General features: G+C 43.2%; 2 protein-coding genes and 1 pseudogene across 16 annotated transcripts in view; 1 reads left to right on the forward strand and 2 right to left on the reverse strand.

The window, feature by feature from the left end:
* Ccdc148 (coiled-coil domain containing 148) overlaps positions 1-16,019 on the reverse strand; it is a 273,207-nt gene extending 257,188 nt beyond the window's left edge. For both annotated transcript variants that reach the window (XM_037204800.1, XM_037204799.1), the window contains exon 1: positions 15,560-16,019. The gene's annotated coding sequence lies outside the window, so the exon portion shown is untranslated. The remainder of the gene's footprint in view (positions 1-15,559) is intronic.
* On the reverse strand, positions 2,552-15,886 carry LOC114702214 (annotated as a pseudogene).
* A 45-nt stretch (positions 16,020-16,064) lies between the features above and the next one.
* Pkp4 (plakophilin 4) overlaps positions 16,065-27,080 on the forward strand; it is a 222,237-nt gene continuing 211,221 nt past the window's right edge. For 4 of the 14 annotated variants that reach the window (XM_028872009.2, XM_028872303.2, XM_037204803.1 and 1 more), the window contains exon 1: positions 16,261-16,342. The gene's annotated coding sequence lies outside the window, so the exon portion shown is untranslated. Of the gene's footprint in view, positions 16,343-16,548; positions 17,224-27,080 lie in introns of those variants that run through there. The other 10 variants (XM_028872151.2, XM_028872377.2, XM_028872859.2 and 7 more) reach the window with 8 other exon arrangements.

Raw genomic sequence — 27,080 nt, forward strand, 5'->3', positions numbered from 1 at the left:
GGTGCTTTATCCAACCTTGGCTTCAACAATTCTCGCTCATATAAACCCTCTTCTTTCTCACTAATTAGACTCCCAGTGCTCCACCAGGGGCCCAGCCGTGGATGTCTGCATTCAGATTCCTCAGTCCTTGGATGGGGTTTATGGCACAACTATCAGGGTGTCTGGCCATCCCATCACCAGAGTAGGTCAGTTCCAGCCGTCTCGCGACCATTGCCAGCAGTCTTTTGCGGGGGTATCTTTGTGGATCTCCGTGGGCCTCCCTAGCTCTCTGCTTCCTCCCCTTCTCACCTTCTCATGTGGTCTTCATTTACCATGGTCTCCTATTCCTTGTTCTCCCTCTCTTTTCATGATCCAGCTAGGATCTCCCACTCTCTTTCCCTCGACCGTCGCCCTTCATTGTTCCCACTCATGACCAGGCTGTTCATGTAGATCTCATCCATTTCTCCGTGTCTTTTTTTAGGGTCCCGTTTTCCAGGTAGCCTCACTGGTGATGTGAGTAGCAGTCCAGTCATCCTTGTTCCACATCTAGCATCTTCCTATGAGTGAGTACATACCATATTTGTCTTTCTGAGTCTGGGTTACCTCATTCAGGATGATTTTTTTCTAGATCCATCTATTTGCCTACAAACCTCATGATGTCATTGTTTTATGGCATCTTAGAGCCTGGGAATTTTAATTTCTCCATTTGTTGAGATGTAGGATTTCTTTTTACAGCTTCAAGAGAATATTTATATGATAAAGTCTATGTACTAACTGACCCTTTATCATAGTGTTTACTCTTTTCTTTGTTTCCATCTGGGAGAGTTTGACAAAAGTGAACTTCTCCTTGATGTATCCAGATTTAGGATCTCCCGTGATGCAGGTTCACGCAACATTATAATTCTATAAATAACTAAAGAACTCTGGTACACTAGTCAGTGACTAGTCTTTTCCTGTGCTTTGTGTGTGTGTGACTTGTTTTGCTCATTCTTTAGAACATTAGGTATAATGGCACACTTTAGAAAGTGTGTAAATACTACCCTGAAAACCCCCATGTGTTTAAATATTGAAGTGGAAAGTAGTCTTTGTGCCCACTTGGCACCTTACTAAATAATTCAGCTGGCTTTCCCTTATTAAAAAAAAAAAAAGCAGTGTGTGGGGGTGGGGGACAGCTTTTAAAAACTTGCTTTGATGGAGAATGAAAGAGCCTTGGTGTAAAAAACAAAGGTTGTATAGAAAGTAAATAACTGGCTTTCTCCTGAGTGGCTAGATTATTTTATGCTTTGAAAGAGCTAAGAACATATTGCTTTCCTCAGATGTTAGTGCAGAAATGTTTTCATCAATTAACATTTGCTAAGAAAAATTTTTGTGTGCGCTGCTTTTCAAATGGAATGATAGATAAAATGGCTGTCTAAGGACTGTTCCAGGGCCTTTTATCCCCTTTAATGTCTTAGAGCATAATAATTATGGCATGCCAGTTAGGAAGCATGGTAGAAAACAAAACCAAAAAAAAAAGTTACTTGCGAGAAAATTTTGCTGTAGGTAGCTTCAAATTAAATGAAAAGGACATCACCCACAAATCATGCTAATTTCCTCCTTCAGAGTTTGACCCAATATGTACACCCCAGGGTAGGGACATGGGGAGAAACAGCAGAAGGTAGGGCACAGGGGGCTGTTTCAGAGGCCCCAGAGCTAGCACAGCATCCTCTGCTCCAGGCTGCTCCCTCACTCCAGCTCCATCTTCTTCACCGGCACCAAAGCCATCACTGTCCTGTGAGGATCTACACAAGCCTCACTTAATCTCTACAGTGATGTTTGGGTGATGATTTCTTCCCCTTTGCAGGTGAGGAAACAGATCCAAGCTGATTCAACTGTGGAAGGACATGAGGGAGGCAACCCCAGGCTGTCTCCTCCATGGCCCACATAACCAGCCTCTGCCCACTCAGAAGGAACATGCTTCTCCGGTGAGGGTGTCTGAACAGGAAACTGGCAGGGCACTTTCCCTCTGTTAACCCCTGGTAGTTTCCTTTTCTTTCTTCCTCTCTCTCTCTCTCTCTCTCTCTCTCTCTCTCTCTCTCTCTCTCTCTCTCTCTCTCTCTCTCTCTTTCTTTCTATTTCTCTGTTTTTATTTTTTGAGATGGGGTCTCTCTGTGTAGCATAGGCTATCCATAACTCACTATGACATAGTGACTACGTACAGATTGGCCTCAAACTTAAGTGTCTCTTGCCTCAGCCCTCCACAGTGCTGGGAATTATAGGCTTGTCCAACTTTGCTCACGAATTTTAGTGCAGTTTTGCTTTACTAAAGATTAGTTATTATGCCAGGCACTGGCGGCATATGCCTTTAATCCCAGCACTTGGGAGGCAGATGCAGGTGAATCTCTGTGAGTTCGTGGCCAGTCCGGTCTGCAAAGAGAGTTCCAGGACAGCCAGTGCAGTTACACAGAGAAACCCTGTCTTGAAAAACCAAAAAATAAAAATAAATAAATAAATAAATAAATAAATAAATAAAATTTAGTTATAATACTTTCTCCCTTCTTCTCTCAGATTCCCTCCTTCACACCCTTCAGAGTGTGCCCATCCACTCTCAAATTGATAAATTTTTCTTTATTATTGTTATATACATTATATATAAATACAACCTGCTGAGTATGTTTTGTTTTGCTGTTTGTGTTTATATTTTTTAGAGTTGACTACTTTGCCTTGGATAACCAGTTAGGGGGAACTACTTCTCCCTTTCTCTGCATAACTAGTTGCCTATAGTTTTTTGTCTAGAGGTGGGACCCCACAAAATTTTATTTTCATTGTTTTCGTTTATGTGTATACGTGTGTGCCGCTGTGTGCATGTGCTGCACACAGTGGCCAGAAGAGGGTGTCAGACCTCTTGAAGCTGGAGCTCTGGACAGATGTGGGCCACCTGACACGGGTGCCTAGAAGAAAACTTGGGTACTCTGCAAGAGCAGCAAGTACTCTTAACTCCTGAGCCATCTGTCCAGCCCCTGTTTTGTTTGGAGTAACCATACTCCTGTGTAAGGATAAGGCCACAGAGTTACAGAAAGGAGGGCAGGACACAGGCAAACGTGTCAGGTATATCTTGGACAAAGGAAAAAGGAAGGAGTTTAGATGAAGAGAGCTTATGCAGAAAATGGAAAACAAAGTGAAAATAGACTTGAAGGCTATAGTAACGTGATCAGCATGCTTGCTAAAGCCAAAACCACACAGTTAGGGTCAGGTCATGCAGTATTTCATTTGACACACTAATTAACCTGGGCCCAGAAATGGTTTTAGTCTGACCAATCCACTTAAAGATCAGTAAATACAGGGTCAGAAAGATGAAATGCTTTGTCTGAGATCCCAAAAAGCGAGACTAGCCCGCCGGGACGTAGCCAGACTGCCTGGCTTGGGGTTTGGTGCTCTTCACCAGGCATGTAAAACACAACTTAGCAGCTTTAAGCACACAAGTACTCTAAGTTACAACTCAATTTCTAGAACACAAAAATAATCTGAAGACCAAATATAAAAAGTAACAATTTATTCTCCTCTCTAGAGCCGATGTGTAGAAGCATCCACAGAGTAGTCATTTAGTGATACATGGAGGAGAGTTCTTAGGATCTTTGCATAATTGTTTTCTAACGTTGTTCTTCATTTCTTCCTTCTTTTTATTTTTTTTTTAAAGATAGCATCTATCTACGTAGGCCTAGGCTGGTCTCAAAGTTGCCACCTGACACACCTGACACACTGTTCCAAAGTGCTGGGGTAACAGGGATGAGCCATCTCCAATAATTCAGTTCTTACAAACATTTCAGATTTTATACTATTTTAGTCTCAGAAAACTTAATCAGACATCTATAAACATGCAGCGAACAGGAACATCACTAATATTTATTTCATCCATCAGCGAGTTCAAAAAGATTGGGCGGAAAGTCTGAGGTACTGGTTATTTGGGCAGTTTTAATTTATAGTCTCTAACGTTCCTCCTAGTCCCGAAGCTGTGTAATTTAAAAAACCAAATAATCGAATAATATCAAATTAGAATATCTGATGTAAGCATATGTGACCAAGACAACCATGGTGCATTCCTACAATAAGACTGACAAGACCGGTCCTTCTTAATGCAAAAAGGAGATCGAGGAGAAGTTGAGCAAGCTGATTAGACCAGTGTGCCTTTCCAAGCAGAGGCGAGCTGTGGTCAAGCCCGCTGCAGACCCACAGCAGGAGGAGGAAACCTATGGGTGTGAAGTGGGACCTGAGCCTTAACCCCTCAAGTTCAGTAGCATCCTTGTGCTGAAGTTCAGACGTCACACAACGCTGCAAAGTTAGTAACTAACGCTTAGAAGAAATGGGGCGGTTTAGAGAGACTCGTTCCATGGACAGGTGACAGAGGCCGGGCAAACGGTAGATGACTTTTCCAAAGCCACACACTAAGTCATTGGAAACAGGATTTTGAGGATTTGTTTATTTATTTTTACTTTTATCTGCATTTAATTTGTGCCGAATTTATTCCCATGCCATAGGTTTTTGTTCCTTCAGCTGCTTCTGGGATACCTTTTTCTTCTGAGCAACCTCCCCTTCTAGCTTTCGAACAGTTTGTTCCTTTTCAACATGGCTGGGGAATCACGTGTATGGGTCAATCCCGCCACGAGCTCTGTAAATTCGTCGGGCATCTTCAGTGCTGTGTTCACTGGATGTGTTCAATGACTAAAGAACCCACATCTAACCCCTTCAGTTCAGCATTACTCTCTGCATTTTTAAGCATGTGCGGCCAAAATTCAGCACTCTTTTTAGGCCACTGGCCCTGTGTCCAGCTGTTTGGCCTGGGTGCACCTACCCACTCCACCATTATACCTCTGGAACGACACACATTGCTCCTTTAAAGTGACATCTTTTAGATCCTTGGTGGCTTTTCGGATATGGTGCCCTTGATAGCCTGGGCAGTTTCTTGTGTGTTCTTAAAGTGAACAGGAAGATTTGAATCTCTTGATTTGCATGATTTTGTAGGATTTTCTGGGTCAAGAGAGTAGTGACCATCTTTACAAATCACCTCAGGCCACTTACAGGAAGAGGCAATGCCAGGGCTCCTAGGAGAATTCCTAAAATGAGGATTTCTATTTGGCCATAAATGCACTAATTTTGTGTGGGGTCAGGGTCTCTCTTTTGTCATCTCTCTTCTGTGCAGAAATCTTCTGGTTTACTTCATTGTGTATTTTTGTTGTTCCTGTTTCACATTTACAACATGAGGATGGATCCAAAGACGACCACTTTCCCTAGCAGCACCGCAGGCACCTTGACTGTCCTCAGGAGGGAACATGCACTGTAATGGTGAGTGATGGGTGAACTGGAGATTCACCTGGGACTCTGTGAGGGCAGGAGATCTCAGCATTCATTAAGACAAACAGAAAGCAAAAGAGTAAGATCAAAGTTTAGTTTACTAGAGACTTATCTCAAGTTCTTGGGACTCACAAAAGAGAAAATTAGAAAAAAAAAACCTTAGAAAATGAAAACAGGAAAATAAAAGTTTATCTACAGATATTCCAATAAAGCTGAGGTGTTTAAATGTCCTAGTTAACTTCAGCTATCACCTTGATAGAACCCACAGTCACCTAGGAAGAGGGAACCTCAAATGAAAAATGCCTAGATCAGATTGACTTGTGTCTGTGTCTGTGAGTCATTTTCTTAATTGGTAATAAATGTGGGAGGGTATAGATCACTGTGGGAGGTGCCATCGCTAAGCAGGTAAGCCTGGGCTTATAAGAAGGGTGCTGAGCAAGCTAGAAGGAGCAAGCCAGGAAGCAGTACTCCTCCATGATTTCTGCTTCAAGCACCTACCTCGAATTCTTGCCTTACCTTCTCTAGATAATAAACTGTAACTTTTAAGATGAAATAAACTCTTGTCTCACCAAGCTGATTTTGGTTAGTGTTTTATCACAGCAACAAGAAGCAAGCTAGAACACCAAACATGCCCCACCACACAAGCCCGTTATCAAACACAACAACATGACTTCTAAAGCACTTACTGTAAATTCTTTAAAGCTAATGTCATCCTACTATTATATATATTGGAAAGTACAAATATAGAAAAATAAACACATAGGAAAATATATATTATTGATAAGTATAATAATGTTGATAATTCACAGAAACTTTAGGGAGACATTGTGATAGAGACCATTATCTTGTAAATCTTGGTAGGAGATTAGGTAACAGGAGGGTTCTCAACCCAAGATTAGCTTCTCTCCCATACCTGCTTTAATGAACATAAACAGCTAAAACAGAAGCAGACATGGAAAAGTTACAATATTGGCTTCATATTCCCCATGAAGATGCCAAAATTTAAATTCCATTCACCAATTATGCAATGTTTGTAGTTTAATATTTTTCTCTAGTAAATTCCTGGATTTCCTGATGTGAATCAGTTTTCTTTGGTATTTTTTAATGTTTAATAAATGAGACCTAAATCCCGTGAAATGTCATTTGGAGGCTTTTCAATCATGACAAAATTACTTCCAGATTTACTGTGTTCATATAAGGGAGTTTTAAAGTTGTGTTTGTCATTATTGAGAAGGTTTTATTTGTAATAGCTTTATTGAGTCATAATTTTATTCAACAAAAATGTATCCATTATAACTATATAGGTTTTTTTTTTTTTTAAAGAAAAATACATTGTACAGACATCATCACTCTCCAGTTTGGGTATATTTCTCTCCCTAGAAAACCTTCACTCATAACCTGCTCAGTCCTTCCATACCAGGCCAAGGGTAATCACTGATGATAGATTTTAAACTTTGTGGAAGTTTTATGTAATAGACATCATACCACATGTGTCCTTTCTACATGGCTTTGCTTCCTCTTAACATGTTTTAGAGGTTTATCCATCTAGCATGTATCCATAGTTCATACTTTTTATAGCAGAATAGTATTCTACTATGCCAATAATCATTTGAGGGATCCTTGGGTTATTTCCAGATTTTCACTCTAGTAATTTCTATTATTATTTTTCATGCATATGCTTATATAACATAGATTTTCCCAAAGTAGAATTGAAAGGTCACATGATAAACTTACATTTATGTATTTAAGAAACCATCACATCATTTTTCAAAATAGTTTTGCCATTTTACTTTCTAATTAGGAGTTTATAACCACTCTCCGGTACTCCATTGTGGTTTTAATTATGATTTTCCTGATGCTGAGAATATCTTCATGTGCTTACTGGTCACTTGAATACTGGACTAGTGATATGTTTATTAAAATACTTCCTACTTAAAATGATGATTTTATCTTTAAGTGTGTGTGTTTGTCTTTGCATTGTGTCCCGGTGCCTGTGCCCTCAGAACCTGATTTGTCACATCACCTGGAGCTGGAGTCACAGACAGTTGTGAGCTCCCTCATACCAGTGCTGGAAAGCAAACGGGTCCTCCACAAGAGCAGTCAGTGCTCTAACCACTGGACCATCTCTCCAGCCTCTGCCTCCCCATTTTCCAGTTGAGTTGCTTGGCTTATTTTTTTTTTTCCCATGTGCCCACCCCTCCCACAGTCCTGCATTTGTCTTTACATTCTTACTGGCCTGTTGCGGTCTTCTGAAGGGAAAGTGATGCCATTTTGATAAAACCTAATTTATTAACTTCTTTTTTTTATAGCTCATGATTTTGGAGACATAACCAGGGAAGTTTTGCCAAAATCAAGGTCACAAAGATTTTCTACTCTCCTCTTGGAAACCTTACAATCCCCAGCTCTCACATGTAGGTGTGTGGTGGATATTGCATTTTTTCTGTCCAGTGTGAGTTAAGAATTGGGCTCATTGCTGTGCATATGGATGACAGTCAATATCATCATTTCAACAGCATTTCTTGAAAAGACTCTCCCCGTTGATCTGCCTTGGCATCTTTGTTGAAAGGAACTGACCACAAGGTAAGGGCTAATTTTTGGACCTGCTTTCCCATCGATCTACAGGGCATCATGCCAATATTGGATTTATTGTTGCAGCTTTATAGTAAGATTTACAATTAAATATTGTAATTACTCTGTTCTTTCCACAGAAATTGGTTTTGGGAGTCTTGTTTCTCTTGTGTTTCCATTTTAAGATGATCAATTGCTACAACAATGCTTGCTGGGATTTTGACAGGGATCATATTGAATCTATAGATTCAAATTGACTTTGAAAATGTTTGCACAAATATTGCATTTTTATTGTTGTGAATAATAATGTTGTGAGTGGAATTTTCTGTTGATTTTGTTGATTTTTGTTGATTCGTTCTAGCACATGCATGTGTATTCCTTAGGATCTTTTATAGACAGGACCATGGCATATGCGAACAAAGGAAGGTAGCTTTACTTTCTTTCCTTTTCCATTTTTGGATCTTGTTATTCCCTCCTCATTACACTGGGTAGAATGTTCAGCACAGTGCTCAACAGTAAGGAAGCCTGTGAATGTCCTTGTTCGGTTCTCTGATTCAGTTACTAAGTCCTTTTTTCTTTGCTTTCAAGATGAGATGCACATACTGTGTCTCAGTTTTAGGGGCACCCAGTTAGTCTTTCATCATAAACACAGCGTTGGCCATGGGTTTTCACACATGTTCCTTATGAAATGAAGGGAGTTCCCTTCTACTGCTAATTTACTGAGCAGTTTATTACAAATGGATGTGTTCTTCTTATCACTGGCTTTTCTGCATCCATTCACTGACCCCCCGCATCCCCACCCCACCCCACCCCCGCCATTTAAAAAATGTACCGACCTATAGGAAAGCAGGGCAGTTTCTGACTCCTGGTCTATGCCAGTGCCGTGTACTGGCAATGCTGTTCATTCATTCTCCCTGTCCACCTTCACAGGTGTGCAAAGCTGTGACAAGCTTCACAGGGAGGGGCCCTGGGAGGACCAAGTCGGGAGAGCAGGTGTGCAGAGGAAATGGTGGCCTGGGGAGAGAGTAAGAGCTAGGACCCATGTCAGAAGACAGGGTGGAGAGAGCTCTTGCTTGTGACTGACTGACTCCTCCCTTCTCAGACTCTCATCCGGATGAAGCAGAGAGAGAGAGAGAGCCCTAGAGTTAGGAATATAAGGGGGTCTTATTTTCTGATTATTTACTTTAGGAAAAACCTTCAAAGAGCCTTTTGTAACAGCAAATTCCTATTTAGTAATCATCTGTAATCACTTCATGGTTAATGATCATTTGATATCCCAGGATGACACTGAGTAAAGAGCTATATGTTAATCAACTTTCAGTTGCCACAATGAATATTTAACATCATCAGCTTCTAAAGAGAAAAAAAAATTTTTTTTGGCTCATGTTTTTAGTCCACAGTGGTCTGGCCCCATTGCCTTGGGGCCTGGGCCAGCGTCATGGTGGGGAGCACAGGAGGAGGCCAGGAAGCTAGGAAAGTTAGAAGACTGGAGCTCCACAACTCTATGACCCCCTTCAAAGGCATGTGACCACCACCGGGCAACAATGGCCCTCTGGGAACAGACCGTAACAGAGGGGGCTTGGGGGCAATAGTCCAGATCCAAACTTCAGCACTCTGCTTTCCAAAGCGGACTGCTGAGTGGTTCCCTGCCCTTGTCTGACTGTCCTTGTCTGATTGTCCTTTCTTGCTCTGATGTCACACAAAGCTAGTTGCTCTGTGGGTTGCATTAGTACATTCTCAATATAGGGCCATCTATGGGGATGGTCGAAATCAGTTTAGAAGGACAGTCTTGCTAGACACAGCATCTTTGTTTCGCATTTTTTTCTTTGAGTATTTTAATATATATATATCCTATTTATTACCATTTCATGTCACGGCACAAGTGCAGAGGTCAGAAGAATTCCTTCCAGGAATCGGGTCCCTCCTCCCACTGTGAGTTTGAAGCACTGAAGTCAGGTCATCAGACTTGGTAGCAGGTACCCTCACTGCTGATCCATCTCAGAAGTCTGGCATGTTCGTTTTTGTTTAGCTGCCTACATGAAGGTCTCTAATGGGAAAGGAGGACCTTAGTTTGCTGGTGCCTCAGTTGAACTGGGTCTCCCTGCCATTGCTCACAGAACCAGAAGGCTCATATTCAAGTGGCTTGGAGGAGGAGGAGGAGGAGGAGGAGGAGGAGGAGGAGGAGGAGGAGAAGAAGAAGAAGAAGAATTGAATTGAATTGAATTGAATTGGAGTCAGGCATGATGGCACATGCCTTCAATTCCAGCACTCGAGAGGCAGAAGCAAGTAGATCTCTGTGAGTTCGAGGCCAGCCTGATCTATAAATCGAGTTCCAGGAGAGGCAGGGCTGTGTGTGTATGTCAGGAGCAGAGCTGGAATGTGTATGTGAGTTCCGGTGCTTGCAGGGACCAGAGGTCTGACCCCTTGGAGCTGGAGTTACTGTGTGTGGTTTACCTGTTAGACATGGGTGCTGGGAACTGAACTCAGGTCCTCTGTGAGAGCAGTAAATGCTCTTAACCACTGAGCTAGCTCTCCAGCCCCAAAGTGGTATTTTGAGGTAACAAATGGGGGTGTCCTTCAATAGCAGCTGAGGTAACATCAGGGCCAAGGCAGCTTGCTTGCTGCCTAAGTTCTGCATTTCCAGAATACTCTGGCTGATGCCATTACAGTCACAGGTAAACAGCCAGTGGCTGGGCTACCTTAAATTAGGACTCCATAAGGTTGTTTCCAGGAGGGGACAAAGGCTCATGAGTCATGCAGGGCTGTCTGCTTCAAAGGCTGTGGGGATAGGTCTAGGAAGGATGATCATCACACACAACAGATGTCTGTTACACATACCAAATGTCTGACGGCTTTCTGATTTTTGTGAAATTATTCAGTTCTAATGATCTTATCTTGTTTTGAGAGACAGCATCACTTTGGAGCTTCATCTGAAGACAAAATTTAAGTGACTCTTATTCAAACATCTTGGCAAAGTTGCATTCCAATCGCTTTCCCTGTAAACAGAGTTCTACAGCCTTCATTGTGAAGAAGGCACACAAATCCATTTCTTTTCATGCATGTTTCCACTAATGTTCCCATGTTTCCAGGGCTTTGCTGTCTTTGAAGGCTACAAAGGAGAAATCTCTACTCTGCACAGATTCTCATTTTCCACATTGAATATTTAATTTCATCTTTTTCTAATTACCTCCCGACATTACTGATTCCTATCTGTCATAGCTGGAAATCAGCTTCCTGTAAGGACTATAATGATTAATGAACACATGCTTCTCTTACTGTGCGGCATACTTCTGGGGCTCCAGGCACTCCAAGGGATAGTCTTGGACATGCCAGGGAACATATCCTCTTGGGGAGAATGTTCGCACAGAAACAACTACACCAGGAGGTAAAATGTCAAGTGCCACAATAATATGAAGGCAGAGGGCAGCCTGAGATTGGTGGTTGGGGACAGGGTTTGGAAACTGGGTTGGGTCTTTAGGGTGGTGAAGGACTTGCGTGCTTCAGACAATGTGGCTGAAGGTGAGGCATAGCCGATCCTGAACCGCCTGAGCTATTTCTGAACCATAACCATTGTCCCGGGGCTCAGCACTGCCATGCTTTTCCTCATTCACCACCTGCCTGCTTGTGTGTAAACAGGCCTCTTCAATGATAGAAGCTACCAGCGCTGGGGTATTTTTAGTTTGTTTTCACTGCTTCTACCTACTGTAGAGATATTGGAGAGAGACATCTTCTAGTCCTTCCTTTCTATGTCCATATTTCAAAAGGAAATTTTTCACTAATCATCTTGAGCTAACATGAAAACGGTAAACCCCGTAGAGTACTGCCATCTTCCCAGCCTTGGCAAGGGCCAGGTCAACTTTCTGCACTGGGGCTGGAGAGTTCCTTGGTGTTCTGCTGTTTACTTCTGAACCTGGGGTATCACCCAACCTCTTCATTCTTTGTAAACCTTGTCCACCATCAGCCTAAGTAGAGGCCCCCTCTTTCCACCAAGGCTACCCAGCAGCCAGACCTAGACGGTTTGCACACAGCTCCTTCTGCTCAAATAGGCCATTTGCATTTCTATGGCTCCTCAGGCTAGCTGACAAAGGTTCCCTCCCCTAGGAGAGCCTGGAATTGGGGATGTCTCAGCTCCCTTTCTATTGCTGTTATAAAATACCTGACACAAGCAACTGAGGGGGAAGGGGTGACTCAGGCGCACAGTCTCAGGTTATTGCCCAAACACAGGGAAGTCACAGCAGCAGGTGCTCCACACAGCTGCCATGACACCCAGTCAGGGAGCAGAGAACATAAGGGATGCTCATCTCCCCTTTCCATTTCATCCAGGGTCCAGCCCCAGAAATGGGGCAGATCCCACCCAAGGTAGGTAGGTCTTCCCACATCCTTACAGGAAGCTGACTTCCAACCATGGCAACTATGTTTTTCTGGGATTCCTGAGTGTTCAGAGTGGGGCAGGGGGTCTCTGATTCTTGTGCCTTCTCTTGGGCTCTTTTCCTTCTGTTGGTTTGTCTTGCCCAAGTTGTGATAGTTTTTGTTTTATCTTACTATATTTTATTCTGTTATATTTTTTTAAAAATGAATGAATGAATGAAAACCTAGCCACTAGGATAAAGATAACAAATGAATTGTCACTTATACCTGCTGGGAGCAGGAAAATCAGTTTTCTCCAATGGAGTGACACTGGGTATATCAAGCACTTCAGGGCAGATCTCATGTCCAGGAGTTGTTGACCACATATAACAGACTCCACAGTATTTTTGTATGCTTTTATTTGGTTACAGGGCTTTTGTCTGTTGGTTTGGTTTGGTTTTTGGGGGGTGTTTCATTGGTTTGGGAGGGTTTTGTTGTATTGGTTTTTCAAGAAAGTTGGGTAGGTAGGGAGGAGGAGAGGATTTGGAATGACTTGAGGGAGGGGAAGAATATGACCAAAATATATTTAAATTGAAAAATTGTTTTAAACAAAACATATTTTAAAAAATAATTAAGCCCTATAATCAGCATGTCAGGGATAGCCATGATTTATTGCTTATTGATGATGTAACATTGGTCAGTTTACTGAAGCTCTTATTGCCTCGTGTTTCTCATTTTAAATGTGAGAAGACTTTGAATATGACAGTCTTCTAGTGAATAAATTTATTCACATAAAAATTAAAAACTTAAAAAAACTGTATATATATATATATATATATACATACATACATATACACACACATATACATATACATATAAACTCCCTTCCCAAGTGATAACAAATCCTGCCAAGTTTTAAGCAAAGTTGTATTTTTGTTTGTTTGTTTTGAGACAGAGCCTCATGTAATCAAGGTTGGCCTGAAACTTGCCATGTACACAAAGATGAGGATAAATTTCTGACCCCACCACCTCTGGTACCCAAGTGCTGTACCCCACTCTCGGTCCAAAAGACATTGTTATATGAGAGAACTTAGTCAGCCAAATGAGCCGCGATTTTGTGGACAGACAGAACCATCTTCAGAACAATTTCAAGGGTCAAAGCATCTGGGATGAAAAAGTGCTCTCCCATCAGTACTGCTTCTTGGTGAAAGGAAAGGCCAGCAGATAAAGAGGGGGGATAAGCAAAAACAGTTCCATTAAAGGCCAGATATTTGGGAGGCTAAGAGAGAAACTTGGGAGGAGAGGGTATAGAAGGGAATCTGAGAAGACACCAAGGACAGAGAAAAATCCTGTTTAATTAGCACAGCTGGAGTATGAGCCTAACAGAGGGTCAGGGCACTTCTCAATAGGGGCTGATGGAGGCAAAGGTGTGAAAATTGAGACTGGGGTTTAAGAAAGGTGAGTTGAAGGGCCTCTTGCTAAATCCCCAGAGTGGATGGAGTCCTATGTAGGATCCCTTGCAGAATGGAGGGATTCTCAGTACAGTGCAGACTTGCTATCAGAATGAGGCAGATGTAAGAGGGGCTCTCTAGAAGGCTCCTAGGTTATCACCACCCTGAGGGCGAAAGGAATGTAGGAGCCAGGTAGGTTCTGAGTAGCATCAACTTTTAGTGGAACAAAGGGTTTTCTTAGCTTTAACCAGCAATGCTTAGCAATAAAAGTTCAAAATTTTTTTCCACTAAATATAACAAGAAAAAAAAATAATGTTGAATGACAACTGATTTAGGGACATTCATTATTCCTGCTGGGTTTCAGCCAGATTTTAATCACTGACAATGAAAATGACATGTAAATTACACACATCAAAACAATATGAAAATACTTGTCGGATACATGTTTTGAGAAAAATACAAAAGAAAATGATTATTAGGGTAGAAATAAAATTGGTTCTTTTTTCCTTCTTTCTACAAAGGAAAAAAGTGAGACACCCATTTTTGCTTTTGATTAGGCAAAACTTCCATTCATTCCTTAAAATTTTTTTAAAAATTGGTATCTTGACTAGACATTTAAAATGTCTTATTTATCAACCTTCAGATTCTACCTTTTTCTATTCTCCTATGATCAAACACATATTAAGCAAACAACAACAAAACAAACAAAAAAAAAACCTCAAAAGCAGCCAATTTTCCTAATAACAAGCCATGAGATATCTCCAACCTTACTGCTTGCTGCCTCCACCCTAATTCTAAAATATTTAAGTGATATATTCACATTTACTCATTTTTGTTCCACAGTTCAACCCTGCATAGGACTGTCAATTAAATCCAAGTTTACAGTAAGTACCACGGAGATTTTTTCCCCCAAGCAAGGTGCCATATTAACATTTCTTAGGATATATTTTATAATGCAAAAACCAACAGCAAAACAAAACATCCACTTATAATTCAGAATGTAAGGTAGATACATACAGCTTGCATACACAGTCATCGGCTTCCTTCAACAAAATAGTTGCAATTTCAAACTTCCTATCAGCTTCCCCCCCCCCCGCACAATATGAGAAAAAAATTAATATAGTCCCTTATTTTGAGAGGAAGTAGCATAAACATAATTTTTTTTAACTAAAGAGGATATTATGGAAATAACAAAGTCACCAAAAGTAGGGAGATGAATATATCAGTGGCTATGTGCTAGAGTGAGGATCTTTTAAACATATGTTTAAAAGTAGTATCGTGTCTATAAGTTCCAGATTAATGGGTAGTATCTAATTATGAACATCGCTCATCAAAAATAATTAGTACAAGCAAACTAGCACAAAATGACTTAAATGAAAGTAGAGCACTCATTACTAAAGGTCAGGATTTTGCGTGAGTACCGATTCCATGTCCCAATTCATCATTTCTTTATCAAGTTCAGAGATAATCTGGAAAGTAGTCAGAAATTAAAAATCCATCATTTGCAACCTATTTCTTCTTTTCTTTTGCAAAAATCATCGGGATTGATTCTGGCACTGCTCCAGCCCGTGAAATACTGGAAAGAGCGTGCACCTGCTACGCTCAGTGCAGAAAGCACACAGGACAAGAGGGAGGGGGGAGCAGAGATCTGGGACTTGCTGCTTTGGGAAGCATAGAACTCATTCTGCTGTGGGTCGATCCCATCCAGTTTCCTTACCAAAATACCACGCGCAAGAAATCCTGTTTCCCTTGGGAGGGGTCATAGGCTTGAAGAACCAAAAAAAAAAAAAAAACTCGACTCAGGGAAGGGGGAGTGGTTGGAAGAATTCAAGTGGCCCTGTGACATCAGGAAAAAGCAGAGATTTAAGGAATGGAGTGGAACTCACCAGGCTGCACGGATGTCAAAGGTCAAAGGGCATAGCCTTGCAGGCTCCCCAGGTGCAGGAAAAATGAACCGCCCACTCCTGAGCTCTCAATGCTAAGCCGAAGTCCAGGGGCTCAGTGGTTTCTGCCTTTGACGCCAGGGACAAGCCCTACCATGCACAGTCTTGGCAGTAGTCAAAAGCAAGACCCGCCCGATTTCAGAGCGCTAGCTCGGGAATCCCCTAATACTCCTTCCCCCCACCCCCTCCCGCGCCGGAGGCCACAGACACCTTCATCTTCACTCCCCACCTTCTCCTGGCCCTCTCGCTCTTAACAGCATCGGTCTCCATGGCGACCTGAAACCGCAGCTCCCATTGGCTCGTTCAATATGAGGGCCGGGCCAATGGGGAGGGCCGGCCCTCTCCTTCCGCCCAATGGGGCGGGCGCGCAGCCTGTCTGGGGACGGCGGCGTGCTGACGTTCCCGGGTGCCGGCACTGGCCGGGCGGGCGGGCGGGCTGGCGGCGGGGCGGCGGCCTCCGAGCAGTCTGAGTGGCTCCGGGGCTGGGTGCGCGTGGACGCTGGCCGCGGCGGCGGCGGCACTATGGGCACGGGGTAAAGGCGAGCTGCCGCCGCCACCAGGGTGGTGGGAGAGCCTCTTCGGGGGAGGGGGCGGGTGGGGAGGGAGGGGCGGGCAGCGGCGCGGTTGCCGCACTTCGGCCAGTTTGCTCCGGTGCCGCAGCGGCGACCCTTCGGCGCGGATGTCCCTGGTTCCTGGAGCGACGATGACCTCCGCCTGAGCTGGAAAGTAAGTGCGCGGCGCTGGCGGGGAGGGCGCGGGGCTCCGGGGCACGAGCTGCCCGGAGCGCGCCGAGCCGGGACCTGGCGACGGCCGGGCGCCCCCCGCGGCTCCCTGGCTCCGGTGGCTCCGTCCCCGCCGCGTGCTCCGCCATCCGCCCGCCTCTCCCCTCCCCCCCCCCCCGGCGGCGCACAACTTTGCCCCGCACCGCTCGGTGCGGCCGCTTCTCCTCCGGCACCGCGCCACCGCTTCCCGAACTTGAGCCCCGCGGCTCCCGCGCGCGGTAGCGCCGGGGGCCGGCCGTCTGTCGCCCCGTCCCTCGTTCCTCAGAAGCAACCGCTTACCGCTGCCTCCCACGCCCGCCCCGCGTGTCGCTCCGGTCCTTGGAGTCGCACTGGTGCTCGTGGCGACCGCCCGGCGGGTTCAGGGTTCCCAGCTCGCGGCAGCAAACCGCACGCTCCTCCCTCGCGGGCGCCCCAGCCCCAAGGCTACGGGCCGCCCTCCCGCACCGCCCTGCCTCCTCGCGTTGCCAGGAGTTGGAGCGTGGCTGCTGCACCCATCGGAGGATCGGGGGTCCCTGTCCCCTCCTGCTCCTTGGGAAACGAGAGGACCAGCGGCGGGGCTGAGATTTGGCGGTGTGGTGGCTGAGTGCGACACCCCGCGAGCGCAGGCAGCGGAGGCGCCGCGGTTGCTCCGGGCGCCGCGATAGGCAGGTGTGTGTGTGTGTCCAACGGGCGACGCGCGCTGCCAGCTCGTAGGCTGGCGACAGATTGTGCTGGAATGCAAGGAATGCACCAGGGACAGAGTCCGCACGGGCCGCGGCCGCACTAGCGCCTTCCCGGCCCTGCTTTCCCCGCGCAGCCAGAGGTCACGGAGCATCTTCAGAGCTGGTGAGCCTCGTTCATCTCCTGCCTCCGCTTCTCTCCCTGCGGCAGAGGGCGGCGGAGAGGGAAGCGCGGTAGTTTCTTGGGGCTCCAGTCTATGGTTCTGGGTTTTTGCTGCATTGGTTTCCAGGACCGTGAATTTGGGTGTCAGTGTAGCCCAAGGTTATTGATCGTTGCACAAGGCTCTTGGCAAGTTTGGTTTTGCAAGGTTTGGATAGCGCATTTTTTTTTTTTAAAACTAGGGTTTTCGAATACCCGCAGAGACAGAGGGCCAAATGTTCTTGAGTGACGAGCTTGCAGCCAACATATTTTAGCTGTATCAGAAAACGCCTTTTAGTGCTCCAGGTCCGGACTGTACTGTGAGAAATCTTGAGTGCATCACTGCTGTCATAAGGGTTGGAATATTTCCCCTCGTCATACTGGGCTGTGTTTAGGCCTCGTATAATACATAATGAATAGAAACAGAGCAGCAGTGTTTGGCCAGCGATGGGACAGATAGAACCGTCTGGTACAGTGAAATTCGGGGCGTGTAAGTTACCACTGCAAGTAACCCGGGGACATCACAGTCATGTATATTTCAAGATGTAATTAGTGGAAAGGGCCACTTCTCTCTTTGTCACTGAGTTTCACTGAATAAAAAGCACAATCCTACAACTTTTATAGATTGGTAAATATGTATAAAATTAATAATGGCTAGTATACATTTTTGGTCAGTTAATACAGAAAGACAATATTTTGACATATGCTTTCTCAGAACCGGGCTTAGGTTTTTTGTTTTTTAGAAAGTAGAATTCATCTCTTTATGGATGGAGTACATTGCGTGGAAGTATCTTCCTTTCTGATACCTGAGAAACAGTTGTGGCAAATGGCAACGTGAAAGCAAGAACAAGGTCTGGAGGAAGTGTTTCTGGCTGTTTCTAAGCATACCTTGTGTACTTTTCATTCCACACTGTTTGCTTGGAAGGGTGCAGGTGCTATAAAACCTTCTGCATTTGGTTATTTTGTTTCCGATTCAGTAAAATTAGAAGTCAATTGTCCAACCAATCTCCTGTGTTCCCACCCCTACTTTGCATGCATCAAGGGCATTGAAAAGTCTGCAGGCATTTCAGTTAAGACCCAAGGGAGATGAAATGAAAGGTTGTGTCTTCTAGTCGCTACATTGTTTTTCAGGTATGTCTGTAATCAGTGAACCTTCTAATTTAGACGTTTAATTCGCCTACAGTAACAATGTGGAGGATTTTGGGAAGTGTTTGTAAATGCCTACAGGAAACTTTTATTATGTAACAGTACATTATAACAATTTAACTCTTGCTTGTTTAATTTGACTTCAAGATTAGAAAGTTAAAGCAGAAGGGGGAGGTAGATTCTGCAGCTCAGCTGGCGTGCGTGAGGCCCCAAGCCCATTCCTGCTCTTGCTCCCCAAAATATAAGAGGGAATTTAGTTTCTCTGATGCATTAGAAATGGAAAATTTTGTTCAAATATACAGAGCGTATATGAGCATGATTGATTGAGCAGTTAAGTTTCACCTGCTTCAGGTAAAAGCAGGCTTTCAGTGGAAATACATCCTGTTGGTTAGGAAGGCTTAAAAAGAGGGGGCTCATGATTTATAGTCATTGGGAATATCAAACTGTTTTGGCCAAAGTCTTTACCTTCTATTATATAAGGAGAAGGTGCTGCATTTGGCATGTAAATGCCACAGGAAAGACTCTGAAATGGGAGAGATTGAGTACAGTGCTGATTCTTTCCTCTGATGTTTTTGAAGGGAGGTGGGGTAGCAGGGACATGATGGCAGGCCTGGAGAAAGGAGGCAGCTGCTACTGAGCCAGAGAGAAAGTCATACACATTGTTGCTGCATTTACAGGCCCCATAAACCAAGATAATCCCGTGAATGGATCTGACATAACATAAATTTAAAGAACCCACTACCAATTTCAATCTAATAAAAACCTGAGTAATCATATAACCTGGAGCATTTAGATTAAGTCTGTATTAAATCATAACTGCAATTTTATTCTCTGTACAAATTGGCAAAATAAATAAAAAAAATTAAACTACTTAAGTTGATTTAAAAAAAATCTAGTTGTCATCTTTTAAACAGAAAGCTCCCACCCCCATGTTATTATCCATAGATCTATTTAAATAGATTTTCATGACTGGCATGATGCCAGCCACCTGGCTCACTGTGACCCTAACCTGACTCCTTTCAAAATCAAGATATTTTGAGAATGGTCTATATTCTGATGTTTTTAATTTACTTTGAGAAGTGACTCGTCGCTTTAGTCTAAAGTGGAAAACAACTCTCTTTTTTAATTGATGAAATGTAGAGTTTGTTGTAGGCTTGTTCTAGAACAAACAGCCATGGAGTTGTACGTCACTTTGGAAAATTGCCTTCAGCTTTCTGGGATGATTCCTTCTTCCATATGGAAGTTGCTCGCTTTCTGCACTGAGGGGAAGATGGCTCTGAAACAGAACACCCATGGACAAGGATGTGTTTGGAGAATTAAGTGACGGTTCTGTGGCCAAACTTTAACCACAGATAGTTGTACAAGAGAAAGGTAAAACTGTAAGGCACATGGCTATCAAGCTGCATGTAGGTGCAAGGAGTGATGTGCTAGCCATCCGCTGGTCATCCTTATGCCAGGAGTGAGGATCCGAGTAAGGGGATCAGGCCTGAAGATGCCAAGACCTACAGCTTATGGACGTGATGGTCTCACCGCGCTGACGGCCTTCTCACATTGCCACTTAATAATTCAGTGGAATTATCTTCATCTCTTGGGACTCTGTTACAGTGACTGAATTGGGGGTGTGACAAGAGGGTACTTCTCAGTTACACATAGAACTGCTTCACATGTCCGTTGGCTAAATTGCTTTCCTCTTTTCCTTTCATAGCTTGGATTTCCTTTTACCCGATATACTAATAAATGTTGGCCACATTGCTGATCACATTGCTGATCATTTTATTATTCATAGCCTTGATGACATAGTTTATTATGTGACTCATAATGATTCATGGCTGATGATAAATTGTCAATACAGGTTGGATTATAAAATTTTAATGGTATAAAATACGTCAAATATGGAAGTCTCAGAACTCCTAGGCATATCATATGAAGCATTTTTGGTGTGCTGAATAGTGCGTGGTTGGATAGATAGATTTTGTACAGTTAGCCCTCACGGAGCTCGGAGATGTCAATGGAGTATGTAGAGGGAGAGCAGAGGGGCCAGTAAGTCTTTTCTGTGACAGCCACAGTGTGAGTGATTTCTACTGTTAGTGTCTTAGGGTTTCTGTTGCTGCAACAAAACACCATGACCAAAAGGCAAGTTGGGGAGGAAAGGTTTGATTTGGCTGACGCTTCCATATTGCTACCCATCATCGAAGGAAGTCAGGACAGGAACTCAAATGGCAGGAACCTGGAGGTAGGAGCTGATACAGAGCCATGGGGGGTGTGATGTGCTGCTTGCTGGCTTGCTTCCCCTGGCTTGCTCAGCCTGCTTTCTTACAGAACTCTGGACCACCAGCCCAGGGATGGTACCACCCACAATGGGCAGCCCTGGCCCACCATCGGTCACTAATGAAGAAAGTATCATACAGGCAGATCTTATGGAGGCATTTTCTCAATTGAGGTTCCCGCCTTTCAGATGACTCTAGTTTCTGTGTCAAGTTGACATAAAAGACTGGCCAGCACAGTTAGCCTCTGTATTCCATATGAATTCAGTGACTGCTAATATCCTAGGTAGTGAGCCTGTTTTCCCTAATCTGGCTTCCCTGCAGCCCTAGGCTACCAGCACCATAACATTTGTCTGGTTGGAGGAGGGGAAGCCCTTTTAAGTGACTAACGCCATTTACCTAGAGTGTAGATGTGGTGCCTAGTGTCTGGATAGAATTTAGAGTTGTAGGTGTTTTGTCATAAAATGCTGTTGCATAAAAATGTGGTTGTAGTTCACCTGGGGCTATCCAAGTACAGTAGAGGCTTTTAGGTCCTGGTCTTGGAACTTGGAATGCAATTTTTCATAGACACTCAACAGTACACTTCACAAACTTTGAAACACTAGGTGGATGGAACCTGGGTATCTGACCAATTATGTACTGTTTCTTATATTCCAAACTTGAGAGGTATAAATTGGGAGGCAGAATGAGATGGTCTAGCACTAAGCTTGATAACCTTGACAAACTCTAACATGGGGGAGCCGTTGTCTTCCTTGGATACCAATGAGCCAAACTTCAAGTTTCCTAAGTATGCATGCACATAGATCTTCTTGTTGGCCTTCATATCCCAAATCTTAACAACAGGAAAGTTAGGGCTCCATTTTGGGATTTTTTTTTTTCTGAGTTGTGATCTTACACTGAAGCCTAGGTTCGCCTGGAACTCACTGTATAGCTCAGGCTAGTCTCAAGCTCAGGGCAATTCTCTCTCTTCAGAGTAATGAGATTATAGGCGTGAGTCACCCATCAGCTCTTCCCGGCTTCCCACACTCCTAACAGGGTCTCACACTGCAGTTCTGGCTCTTCCCAAACTTACTGTGTCGACCAGAATGGCCTGGAACTCACAGACTTCTGACTGCCTCTGCCTCCCAAGTGCTGAGATGAAAGCATGACCACTATGCCCAGCCTGCCTGGCACTTTTGAAATTAGAATTTCCTTCATGCTAATGACAAATTTGTGTGTGTGTGTGTGTGTGTGTGTGTGTGTGTGTGTGTGTGTGTGTCTGTAGTGGTATAAGAGTACAGAATTGTGCCACATGTGTGGACATCAAGGGACATCTTGAAGGAATCACTTCTGTTTCACTGTGTAAGTTTGGGCATTGAATGTAGTCGGCTGGCAGGTGGCTTTATTTGCTAGGTCGTCTCCCCTTTTTCCTGGCCCTAGTTTTGTGGGGCTTTTGTTTGTTTGATTTTGCTTTTTCTTTTTCATTAGTATTGAGAGAATTGAGGAGAGAGGGTGAATCATAAATGTTTCCAAGGTCTCACCCGCAGCCCACAGCTCAGTTCAAGGTTAACTGTAGGACTTGACAGTGAGTGAGGCTCATGAAAGTACCACCAAGTGATGCATCATTGTTAACAGCCAGCGGCTATTCAGTTCTGACACTACAGGTAATCTTTCGGTCTGATTTGGGTTATCTGTAAAATGGAGTGCTCTACGTACCCACCTCATGGTGCTTGTGAAGATTAAACATGTTGATACCTGTGAAGTCTATACAACAAGGCCTGGCTCAGCACTGAAATGCCTGCATCCTTCTTTCTAAGACCCTCCGTAGCATCCACTGTATGACTGACTGGCCTTCAGTGCTGTAGACAAATGACTGTGGATACAAAGTAGATAAAGGGAAAAATAAACTACTAAAAAAGTTTGAAAGATAGCTTATGCAAACCAACAAATAGTGGTTTGTAAAGATATCAAAAGACCCGAGTTCTGGTTGTGGCTCTGCTACCAGGCAAGTATGTCCCCTGAGCTAGTCACTAACACCCCTGGGCATTAGTTTTCTTATTTATGAAAAGTAGGGAGTTGGACTGTGGTCTCTTGTGTGCTTCTGTTACTTATTTTCACAGCTCTTAGAACATTAAGCATTTTCTTTCTGTTACATTTTTTTCCTCAGCAAGAATGTGCTGTCTTCTTAAGAATTTATTATATTACAATTTATGCTTTGGGATAAAGGGACAGAATTGCAGTTGTATACCTGAAATTCTCAGCTCCTGTTGACACAGGTGTTCAGAGTACATGGATCGAGGGTTGCATGTGTTGTGTGGCAGTGGTAATAGAGACTGCATGAAGATCTGAAGGCTCAGCAAGGTGGCAGCCAGCAGGAGCTGAGCAGCGAGCTCTTAGGATGCTGCACACTTTGTCACACACAGCCCTGCCCTTGAGGACTCATTTGTTAACACCAGCCCCCCCATGCACACTGGAGCTTTAAGACCAAATTTTCCAGACATGTAATAGAAGCTTAGAGGAACAAAGGGTAGTGAACTAATCTTGCTGGCATGAGGAAGTCCCTCTTATTATTTGCTCAGATGGTTTGATTAGCCCTCAAGGAAATTCAGCAGTCAGGGCACACAATTGTTCCTCTGAAAAGATGTTTTCTGTGAATGCTTCATGATCATAGAGACTTACTGTTCCCTGTTTCATATAATGTGGACTCTTTAAATTCGACTCTTAATCCTTATGGTATATCAACATTCAGAAATTAAGGTGGCTTTCAACTGGATGGCCTTACTTAGTTTTGGGTTCTTCAGTAAGAAGAAAAAAATTCACTTAATGGAGAGAGCTTATCCCCTGTCCTTCTCTCTTTCACAAAGGTGTGGTGGGTTGGGGGTGGGGCCTAAAGAACTGACGTATATACATTTTTTAAGGTAATAGCTTAAAAGCACTGAAGTTGGCCATTTCCCTTAACGTGTTGTTTTCAAAGGGCAAAATGAATTATACAGGAATATATGCACTACAAAATGAATTCTTAGTGTCATAACCAAAGCACACACTTGGGCATGCCCTTGGGTGTGAGGTACATAAATACTCATGTAAAATGGGAGTTGAGAAGAATTTACTTTGCAGTGAAGAGAACTTTGTTTTCTGACACTTGGACCCTTGACCATCCAGGAGACAAAGGTGAGTTAGAGGTAACTTTTAACCCTGCGTACAACCAGGGAGCCAAGCAAGGAGACTGCGGATCCCTGATGGTTCAGGTATTTGTTGGAGCCCTACCATTGTGAGATGTAGTTACTGCAAATTGGATAACTCATTAGAAAGAGACTGCGGATACATGATGGTTCAGATATTTGTTGGAGCCCTACCATTGTGAGATGTAGTTACTCCAATTTGGATAACTCATATTAGAAAGGTGCTTCTGGCCGGAAGTGATGTGTTGCCCTTTGTTTTGGTCAACACCCGTTAGTTGTGTGCTGTGTGAGATTGTGCTGGACCTCAGGAGTGGCAGGCAGCAGACGGGAGTGTCGTGGGCTGGGTACAGTCTGTCTGAGAAATCCTTCACAATTTTTTGGCCTGGTTAGGGAAGATAGACACATGAAACATGAACCAAAGACAAACCTAGAAGTCTTGGTTTATAAACAGATATGTGAGATTGTTTGATCGGTGTTAAGGATGAACTGTAAGGTGACTAGAATTTAGCTTTTACTTCTGCTTGATTACATGTTTATTACTTGATAAATTTTCCAAATCTCGGGAGTCCGATTTGTTGGCCATTGTCATTGACTTTCTTTGTAAAAGTCTTCAACCCAAAGGTACCCCCTTCCTGCAGTAAGATAGTGACGTTAGAACAGGCTGACATCATGAATCTGATTGCATCTCTTGAAACAATTTACCCAATAGCTTCTGTAAAATAATTAACCATAGTGAAAATACCATAATTGTCACAGAGAAATTGATGACTCAAGACTTGCCATTTAGTAAGTTCTTATTTTCTAAAAAAAAAAAAAAAAGCCCAATTTAGTAAAGTTTTTGTTTTTGTTTTTTCATCTTGTGTGCAATTTATAAATCTTTATAAGTCTGAACTTACTATTAATAATAGTCTCTTCCATTGCTGCACATAAACAAGAGAATGATTTAAAGTCTCTCAAGACGTTTGCTGGAATAAATAGTCTCATAGAATCCACCTTGACTCTTAGAATGAAACACTGATGGAAAATTCCTAGTTATTGTCATCGACTGAATAAGCAGCAAGGGACCATTTTAATACAGCAGTAGGTGAGCAGAAATGCCACCTAGACTTTACAAGGACGGCTATTAATTTGAGACTGATGAAAAATAACTTTGCTGTGAAATGTCCAGCTCAGCTCTTTGCAGATAAAAATGTCAATCTGAAATCTATCACACATTGTCAAGTATCAGTTTTCCAAAATATTCTTCAGAATTTACAAAACAATTTTCAATACATTAACTAAACCTGTATATCACCTATTGGGGCATCATCTAGTGGCGGCTATATGTCAGTTCGTGGGCAAAAGGTTCTTTCCCCCTGAACTATTCAGCAGCAGGCATTCAGGTCTTTCTGTGACTAGTCTTGAGCCCTGCAGGATGAAGAATGAATGAATGAGTTATGAAATGTTATTTACCTACACTGTTCAACAATCCATTCCTTTTCATGTTGCTTTGGTAAACTGTGTTTATAGTGCATGATGCTTCAATGAAAACCTTAATTTTTTTTTCCTCTTTCAAAAATTTCTTTTCTAGCCATTTATTAGATAAAGAATTCATTTGTCAAATTCCCTGGTAACAGAATTAATTAGAAAAATTCACACAGATTGATTCATCTTCATGTGATTCTAAGTGTTTGGGTTATAACTGTGGACATTTAATGCTCTTCTGAAACTATCAGTAGGCACCTGTCAGGTGCCAGGGCCAGCTTGGTCGGGTTTTGGAAATTTGATATTGAGCAAACTTGATAGCTTGTCTCTTGTGACTTAGTATAGGTTGTGATCGTAACTGAAATGCTTGGGACCAGAAGTGTTTAGATTTCAGAGTTTGTTGTATTTGTAATATCTGAATAGACTTTACTAGGAAAACACCACACCTGAAAGTGCAAGCTAAAAATTGTTCCAAAGCCTGCACCTTGTTTTGTTTTGTTTTGTTTTTGCTTTTTGAGACAGGGTTTCTCTGTGTAGTTTTGGTGCCTGTCCTGGATCTCGCTCTGTAGACCAGGCTGGCCTCAAACTCATGGAGATTCGCCTGGCTCTGCCTCCCGAGTGCTGGGGTTAAAGGTGTGTGCCACTGCTGTCCGACCTAAAGTCTGCAACTTTTAAACAATTATTAAGAATATTTTAGGTCTGGAGAGATGGCTTAGAGGTTAAGAGCACTGACTGCTCTTCCAGAGGTTCTGAGTTCAATTCCCAGCAACCACATGGTGGCTCACAACCATCTATATTAGGATCAGATGCCCTCTTCTGGCATGCAGGTATACATGCAGAGCACTCATACATAAATATAAATAAATAAAATAAAAGAATATTTTAAATTTTATTCTTTGACAATCTCACATGCATGTGCAGTGTGTCTTGAAACAGAACTTAAAAGATTTATTCATTTTATTTGTATGTGTGTGCCTGAGTGTATGTATATTGAGTGTGTGCAGGTGTGTTTTGAGTCCAGAAGAGGGAGATGGACGCCTGGACTGGAGTTAGAAGTGGTTGTGACCCATCCTCTGTGGGTGTTGGGAAATGAACCCTACTCTCTGCAAGAGCAGTGACTTCTCTTAACTGTTGTACCATCTCTCCAGCTTTCTAAACGTAGAACTTTTGGGTGCTAACATCATGCTCAAAGGATTCAGAGTTTGGAGGATTTGGGATTTCAGATCTTCAGATAAGGAATGCTCAACGTGCAATAACTTTTGAATGCGTAGCTAAAGGATTAAAGACAAAAGCACATAAAGTCCAGATTTTTTTAGAAGGAAAAATATTATTAAATCACAAGAGTATCATTGGCACTAAGATTATGTAAACCGAATGAGAATCTACGTAGGTAAAGTAAACCAAGCCAAACCTTTAATAGTGTCATTGGAAATGTTCTTATGCATCTTGTTGTCTTTTCCTCAGGTATTTGTTGTAATAAAGTTTGGATAAGTTCTTCCTCCTCCTCCCCCTGTTTTGGTTTTTAAGACAGGGTTTCTCTCTGGAACTCACTCTGTAGATCAGGCCGCCCTAGAACTCAGAGATCCGCCTGCCTCTCGGTTCTGAGTGTTGGGATTAAAGGTGTACACCACCACCACCTGGCATCTCTTCCTCCTATTATTATTGTTACAAGGTCTTAATGCATATAGCCCAGGCCACCTTGAACTTGATATTCTCCTGCCCTACCCTCTGCAGTGCTGGTAACAGTTATGTGTCACCACCCAGCTAAAGTATACTTTTCATTAAATTG

This window comes from Peromyscus leucopus, chromosome 4 (assembly GCF_004664715.2).
Source record: "Peromyscus leucopus breed LL Stock chromosome 4, UCI_PerLeu_2.1, whole genome shotgun sequence".
In the NCBI taxonomy this organism is placed as follows: Eukaryota; Metazoa; Chordata; class Mammalia; order Rodentia; family Cricetidae; genus Peromyscus; species Peromyscus leucopus.